Source organism: Bombus affinis, unplaced genomic scaffold (genome assembly GCF_024516045.1).
Source record: "Bombus affinis isolate iyBomAffi1 unplaced genomic scaffold, iyBomAffi1.2 ctg00000187.1, whole genome shotgun sequence".
NCBI lineage: Eukaryota > Metazoa > Arthropoda > Insecta > Hymenoptera > Apidae > Bombus > Bombus affinis.
The window spans coordinates 249,874-258,319 of NW_026108894.1; the positions used below are offsets into that span (position 1 = coordinate 249,874).

At 39.7% G+C, this 8,446-nt stretch overlaps 1 long non-coding RNA gene across 1 annotated transcript; it reads right to left on the reverse strand.

The window, feature by feature from the left end:
• Nucleotides 1-363: 363 nt before the first annotated feature.
• Nucleotides 364-2,644, reverse strand: LOC126927664 (uncharacterized). The gene is made up of 2 exons (XR_007715759.1): nt 2,214-2,644; nt 364-941 (listed from the first exon to the last, which is right to left on the reverse strand). It is a non-coding gene; the product is annotated as an uncharacterized LOC126927664 (long non-coding RNA).
• Nucleotides 2,645-8,446: the final 5,802 nt, after the last annotated feature.

Genomic DNA, 8,446 nt, shown 5'->3' on the forward strand with positions numbered 1-8,446 from the left:
AATATTTTTTAGATAAAATAGGATATCAAAAAACTATTTGTTGTAGCTGTTATATATAGTTATAAAGGCTATATTATTTCTGTATCCATAAACAATCGTTCGCTCTTGTAACCTTTGACTCTGCTACGGTTGAAAGAATCACAACGAGTTACGGTGCCATCAATAGCAGACGACACTTACGGGTTTTCGCATTTCTCCTCTCACTATTAGCAGGAAATCACTTGCTCGTCCTTGGGCATGATATGCGAAGCCAGGTTGGTTTCAGCAGACAACACCGACGTAAATAATCAGTTGGTTTGAAACATACATTCTTGCTTCCTTATACGTTAATTTGTGGAATTAAATAATTATAAAAAGAACGAATATTAATAATATAGTTTATTTATAATAACAAGAATATTAATAATATAATAAGAAGAAAATATTATAAACGATCATTCGCTGCTGTAACCTTTGATCCGCGTGCGGTTGAAAGAATCGCAACAGTTCCGTACATAGTTCCGATTATGTGATAGCAAAAAAATTGTTATCACGGATGATAATCAATGCGTACTAATTTCCCCTGAGCTAACGAATTTATCTGATTTGTAGTCAGTATAGGCAACTGCTCGGCGCACAGCCGACACTCGTCTGCGGGTATTAGCCGTCCTATTCGTTTTTCGCATGAGTAGCAACGAAGGACACGTGCGCGGCCTGAGACTCCGCAAATGCTATGATAATTTGCTTCTTCGTACATCCGTACGTCCGCTTTCATCATAAGTAAATTTCTGTAACAAAATCCACAAAGTGAATAGTCGTTGGTGCGGTAGGCAGGTGCGACTCGTATCAAACAATAATATCTAGGTAGGTCAACATGGCGTGTCAGTTGTCTTGGAATTATCATATTCAAAAGACCATAATTTGCTTGTACTTCTTCCCTGTTGCAAAGGTTGATGCACATTCTGTAAAGATAGAAAAATTTCGTATTATTTTATTTGCACGTTCGTGTATTCGTTGTCCTTAGTTTGCCCGTTTGTCGATCCGTCATTGTCTATTGCGATTATGAACTACTTTCAATTCATTTATGGTGACATATTGTGGAATTTACTGATTGCAGCGCGCACACTTCCTGAGTTTCAATTGGGGTTTTCATATTCGTTGTCTTATCGTTTCTCCCTAACTCAAAGTGGCATGTTTTATAGTTGATTGATCTCGGCGCGCACATTTCGCGACTTCTCATTGGTCTTTCACAGGCTCGTTGTTCTATTACTCCTATTTATCCAAAGTGGCATGTTACGTAATTAACTGCTTATGGCACGCGTATTTCACGAGTTTCAACTAGTTTCACGTACTTGTTGCTTTCCCATCTCCCTATTCCATGTAACATGTGCAAGTTCCGTAAGCTGCGATCAGTTTTTTCACACGATCGTTACTTATTGTTTCAACTTCAGTTCTAGATTAATACGTTACATTGTAATTGACAGGCGTTTGCAGTTTCCGTTCATTATTATATTCGGTGCCCACGCGTTGCCGGTTCGCGAGTTTTCCTGATAGTATCTTTTTAATTTTGATTGGCAAATTAATACATAGTAAAAGTATCTGAGCGTGTTGTAATTGACAGGTTTTTATAATTCCCGTTTGTTATTATTATACGGTGTTCGGACGTTGGCAGTTCGCGAATTTCCCCCATCATATTATTTGAATTTTGGTTGTAGATTAATATTGTACAAAGTGAAAATATCTGAACGTTTTGCGTCTTTATTCCCCTAAACGTTCTTTACCTAATTCTATTATCCCCAGAGTAGCGTCTCGCATCATTCGCGAGTTATGACATATTCTTACTCTGTCTCAAGTTACGGGTCGTGTTGAGCGCGAGACGCGACAAGAAGATTTCAACGAAATTCTCCAAGAAATTGCATTTTACAGATATGCGCGCACTTCGTGCAAAACTTCCATGCGATGCATTCGGCATCAAAACAGAGTAAAAAGAGTGCTTAGTTGACAGGATATCCCTTATTCGAGCGGAAAAGCAACAGGTTTCAACGTATATCCCCATAAGATTGCACTTTACATTACAATGCGCGCTGCGATCAATAAATTTCACAATATGCCACCATGGATAAGATAGGATTAATAAAGCGATAAGAAAAATAACCGGAATTCACGAAACGCGCACACCGCGATCAGTAAAATCCATATTGCGTCGTTTTCAATAAAATAACAAAGAAACTCACGTAAAATACTCGTTACGAATCGTTAAACACTTCAAGAAATTTCGTAGAGATACTTCGTTGTATCGAAGACTACGTAGGGATAGGTGTTGCGCGGTTCAGAGTTGGCGTAACATTGAGACGTCCGCTGATGCGCTCTGCCTTGCGCGCGCTCTCCCCACCACAGTATACAGTGCAGTAAGCAGCGAATGGGAGCTGAGGGACGATGATGTTCTCAGGTAAAGTCAGCAGAGGGAAGCAGCTGCGACGCGCCAAAGGATCGAGTATCACCGCGAGCAGAGATAACCACGTGCCGAGAATAGTTCGACTCATTATCAGCAAAACGTAAAACTGCAACGCTCGTTGGGAGATCGTATCAGCAGGTGGATGAAACCGTAACACACTTGGGAAGGAAATCAGCAGAAGCGAAGACTGTAGCGTCCGCAGAGATAACTACGTGCTGAAACTACGCGTTCTCGTGGGAATAAACCGTCACGAGGCAATTACCCCATGGTAGTTTTATTATAAATAGGAGTTGTCGCCTACAACAACAGTCAGTCATTAAGATGTTAGTCACGATTATGTTCCGGAGCAGTTACGGTCCATCAGATTCTGCAGTTACGCAATAAATATTAAAAGTCACTATCAATAACCACATACTCTCGTAATGCGATAGACAATATATTATATACAGGGTGGTTGGTAACTGCAGGATGGTGGTACAAGCGGAAAGGGGGTGATTCTACGCGAAAAAAGAAGTCGAAAATATACATTAATAATTTTTCGTTCGAGGCTTTGTTTTCGAGAAAATCGACTTTGAATGTTCGCTCGGTACGCGTGCACTTTATCACGTCTCTTTATAACGGATCTCACTGTAGATCGTTGTCTCGATGGATATTATTGCAGTTTAAGTTTGTTTCTGCCGTAACGGAAAATTAGGAATACACAATGAAATAATATGAAGTAATCATAAAGTTTATTATTACAAAAATTGCTGAAAACGTTGCCCATTCTGCCGAACACATACTACTGCTCTTCTAATTAAATTTCTATGAACACTTTCAAAGTCGATTTTTTCGAAAACAAAGCCTCAAACGAAAAGTTTTTATTCTATATTTTCGACTTCTTTCCTCGCGTAGAATCACTCCCTTTCCGCTTTTACCACCAGTTACCAACCACCCTGTACATGGATATATATATATATACATGTGTATTGTAGTATCGTGAGGAAAAAACCTGGTTAGAAACAAACCAAAACATTGTCGTCTGACCTTCGGCTGTTGGTTTACACAAGAGAAAAACCTATTGACTAAAGTCACCTAGTCCTTGCGGCACGAAAACAGGACCGGATTAGGAAAAGGACAAAATAACGTTGATCGAGAAGTGAGAACGTTTTATCGAGAGGTCAGAGTTAGTCGAGAAGCGGAGGAGTAGAGTTGTAGAGTTGAAAGAGTCAGCGGAGTTGCCTGAGTTGCTAGCGTTGTTGAGAGATTGAGTTGTTAGAGTTATAGAGTTGCGAGAGTGATTTGAGTAGAATAAGATTTTTGCGCTTAGTTCAAGTTGTACATTTAACTCTGTCCAATTAACCTCTGTTATTTTTATTTATCTTAAATAAATAGCATTAGGAGAATTTTACAAATCTAAATTATCCTAATCCTATCCTTTCCGATACTACATTTTGGGGGCTCGTCCGGGATTGAAAACAGACAGAGAACGACACGTTTTACGGAACTACTCGTGCTGAAAAGAAAAGAGTTGAAAATGGCAAATTGTGAAGAAGAACAGTTTTCAAGTGAGGAAAATCTAATGCTGGAAGAATTAAGAAACAAGCTTGCACAGTTAAATCTACCAATATCTGGTGCAAGGTCAGTGTTGGTTGCCAGGCTAAGTCGAACATATAGTACTGGACAACCAAGTCCTAAAGAGCCAGCAAACGGTAAAAAGACCACGGAGGAGCAAGGTTCAGGGGCAATACCAAAAACTAAGCGTGATCGAGATGAAGACGAAGATCTCGAGGAGCTTAGGACAAAAGAATTAAGAGAACGTCTTGATAGTATGGGGCTAGAGACGAGAGGAAGAAAAGCTGAACTACGTGTGAGACTACAGGCGGCGATGGAAGAAGAGAATACGTCGTCGGAAGAAGAGAGCGACGACGAAGAAGACGAAAGAGAAAGCAAAAGAAACGTGCGAGGTGTATATCAAAAACCTGACAAATTCCGTAGGAAAGCACGTAGGTATACAACAGTAAGTGTTCAGGATGTCCAAGACGCCTTAGAAGTTTTTACAGGCGAAAACAACGAAAATATTAATCAATGGTTCGAGGCGTTCGAAGAAACTGCAAGCATATATAGGTGGACAAAAGAACAAAAGGTAATTTATGCAAAAAAGTTGATGAACGGATCGGCAAAAATATTTGTGAATTATGAGTACCACGCTAGAACTTGGCGCGAGTTAAAAGAAGGTCTGATAAGGGAGTTTTCGAAAAACTTTAACACTTTGCAAATACACCGCTAACTGCAGGAAACAAAAAAAAAAAAAAAGAAAAAAGAGACGACGAAAGATGTACAGCGTACATGTACCGAATGCTCGGTATAGCCAGTCAAATGAATATGGAAGAAGCAGCAAAGATAAGGTACATCATAGATGGAATAAGAGACAAAGAAGTCAATAAAACAATATTGTACGGGGCTAAATCAATAAAAGAGCTAAAAGAAAATCTTATCATCTATGAGGAACAAAAATCCCGTATAGCAGAGTCAACTATGAGACCGGTGAGAGCTAAGGACAATGGAAGATACAAGCAGTCGGAAGATGTAGCGAAGTATAAAAGGTGTTATAATTGCGGTGATGAAGAACACGTGTGTGCAGAGTGTCCGAACAAGTCGAGGGGACCTAAATGTTTCAAGTGTAGAGAATACGGATACATTGCATCGAGGTGCGACAATCTGAGCGAGTCCATTAAAGAGGTTGGTAGTGTGTTTCGATTGTTACCGACGAAGCGTGGTAAAGACGTGAAGATCGGAGATTTCGAACTGAGCGCGCTGGTAGACACCGATAGCGAGTTAACCTTGATGCGGTATAATCAGTATGTAAGAATCGGAGCGCCCAAATTAAGTCGAGACATTATTGAATTTCACAGTATCGGGTCTAAAAGAAATTTTGCGCTCGGGAAATTTCCGACAGATATTATTATAGGCGGTGAATTGTATCATATAACGATACACGTAGTTCCGAACACTGCGATGCAACACTCGTTGTTGATAGGTACAGACTTCCTGGATACCGTCGAGATAAACATGAAGAGGGGAGATATCTCCATTAGCAGAATAAAAAACGAGAATTCCGATGGGTTTCTAGAGGTCCTTAAAGTAGACATAGAGACGGGAGCGCGTGAGGTAGATCTATCTCGTGTCGAGAACGTGCAACACAAGCAGGCAGTTGTAGTTCCCACGAGTGCTTGTCGCAAGGACACCGTCGTAATGAACAAAATTTCGTTAGATGAATCGGTTGCGACAAACATAACCGCAATAGCGTCGGGTGGAAACGACACGGACGGTTGCGATGAAGTTTTTGTAGGATGCAGCGAGGATCGCGCGAATTGTAGAGTTGTACAAACAAATTCTGTCGCGAGTTCTAAGAAGCGAACCAAAAGCGAGAATGAGGCGGCTGCAAGAGAATTTGAGGTAGTGCGTAGACGAGCTATCAATCCGACCTCTTGTCGGCGAAGGGCGTTCAACTTATTACCAACTTACAAGGGCGTTATTTTGAAAATATAAATTCGATTTGAAATATATATTCGTTTGAAATATAAATTCTGATTTCCTGATATAATAATTAATAATAGCAAATATCTACAAACAACTATTCGCTGTTGTAACCTTCGACCCTGCTGCGGTTGAAAGAATCGCAACGGGTTACGGTATCTTCAGTAGCTGAAAACGCCTACCGGTTTTCGCAATCGCCCTCTCACAGTTAGCGGATAATAACCTGCTCGTCTTTGGGCACGATTTGCGAAGCCGCATTGGTTCCCGCAGAGGACACTGTTATAAATAACCATTTGTTCACATTAGATGCCAAAAGCAAGATAGAATTCTAAAGGTTTATTGATTACTTTGGATTGAATTAAGCTATTGTGACGTAATCTTATACGTCTTGTAGAGATAGCTTGCAAATTTCCTACTTTTCCATTCTTAACTATTGTTATTGCGAATGATATGTTATTATTCGCCAATTTCATTTCTTTGTGTCTGAGCGTTTCTCCATGGAAACTGGTCGCTGCAAGTGCTCTTTCGTCACATGGTTTGTTAAAAATTTCATTCGATGCTAGATCAGATATGTCCAAGCTGCCTAAACTTTCCACACGACTAGAAGCGGCATAGATTTGCACTTTTGCAAAATTCTCTTTGCCAAGATCAATTACGGTCCTATCTATTATAGCCATTTGTAATCTGTGTACCGCTACTGTCCAGCTTAGCACAAGCGATGACATTCTTTATTCAACATCTCCGTAACATTTCGTCAGTTGAAATATTGCTATTACTGGAGATATGGGAATGTAGCCGTCAGCATATTTGAATCTGCTTCCAATTCTCTCACTTTCAGCTGACCTCTTCGAAGTACTGACATATAAATTTCTTTGCCATTCCCATTGCGTCGTTTATCAAACCAACGGAAATTGGTATGTTTCGTCGCAACATAACTCGTGATCCCTCGGCTAATGTTATTGCATGCAACAGTTATCCATGATTATTTACATCTGCATGAATAATATTTTCGGAAGTTTTTTTCTCGCATGTAGCTGCTTCCCGACTCTCGCCTACTGAATGAATAACGTACACACGACGTAATTTCGCTAATTCATCAATCATTTTTGTGTTATATTCGTCTACGAATCTTACTATCTGGAATATTCTTACTGCTATATCACTCCTTCGCACTCATAGTATTTCAAACTCAGAAGTTGTTATTTCGCCAAACTGTAAATTATCTAATAGGTCGATAAACTCTGTATCATCCTTTTACCTCATATTAATGATGAGTTCGCAGAATGAAACTTGGTACTATAAATTAATCTTTACAGCACACCACTGTTTTTATACAATACAACAATGTTCTTTTGCTGGGAATAATTGCATGAAAGAGATGTCATCGAAGAGAAATACATTTATGTCACCAAATATTTCTTTATATATCTTGAATTCTTGCAGTCTTAAATGAATTATTCGCAAATTCTCGTAAGATACCATTGAGATCTCATCAACAATCAACTATCTTTTATGACGTCACTTTCGTTCCTCCTGTTCAAACTTTTGTCCTGTCACGCGGTTATAGCAGTGCCTTTCTCAATAGACAAGGGGAAACAGACAGATACAAAATTATCCCAAATATTTCAACGACAGTAACGTCAATCTTTATATATGTCGGAGATGTAGGGACATCGGGCCTTTCTTTAGGAAGATCCCCAATACTTGGGCTCGAGATGACGTAAGTGGTCGCCGAACGTAGCCACGGTCACGGGATGAACGAAATGTCTTACAGAGGAGGTACCGATGTTGAGGGACACGCTGTATAAGCAATCAAGTCTCGATCAGGAGCAATGCTGGTTTACGCGGGACTGCCTAGTTACGGCGCTTGGGAATTTGTTGATATTCCCGATCGATATGTATTTGACATATGTGACTGTATCTGTCTTTTATTTTGCAATCACCTTGGAGAGTTTACTGTCATCGTCTAGGCTGTCAGTCTGAAAGTAACCCAGCGTCTGAGTTAACGTGTCTGCGTGCTACAAAATGTATTCCATTGTACAAAGAGTTTACCCGTTGACCGTGGATTCGTTATTGAGCCCAGGAACATTGTCAATAGCTTTTGTTATACTTATTAATTATTTCACGCCTAAAATTTCTAACGATAACCCGACATATAAATCTAAGTGGTCATTGTATATTCTTTAGTCGGCATAAATCGTCACAGGATACGATCTTCTGCGAATTATTCATTTTCAACGGAAATCTGTTCGCCGCGAAGTGATGTCTGACGCACTATTAAGTTATAGAAATATCCTTCTCTGTCACTGTTCAAAGTATAATACTGCTGGCGCAGTATAGCTGGTTTATTCCTTATTCGCATACAGCACTGGATAGCCCACACAATTGTTTATTCATTAATAAGTATAAAGAAACGAAACAAGAGTAATAAATAGATAGAAAGAAATTACCGCCTTATCAATAACAATGAAAACCGTTTTACGTTCACCCTGT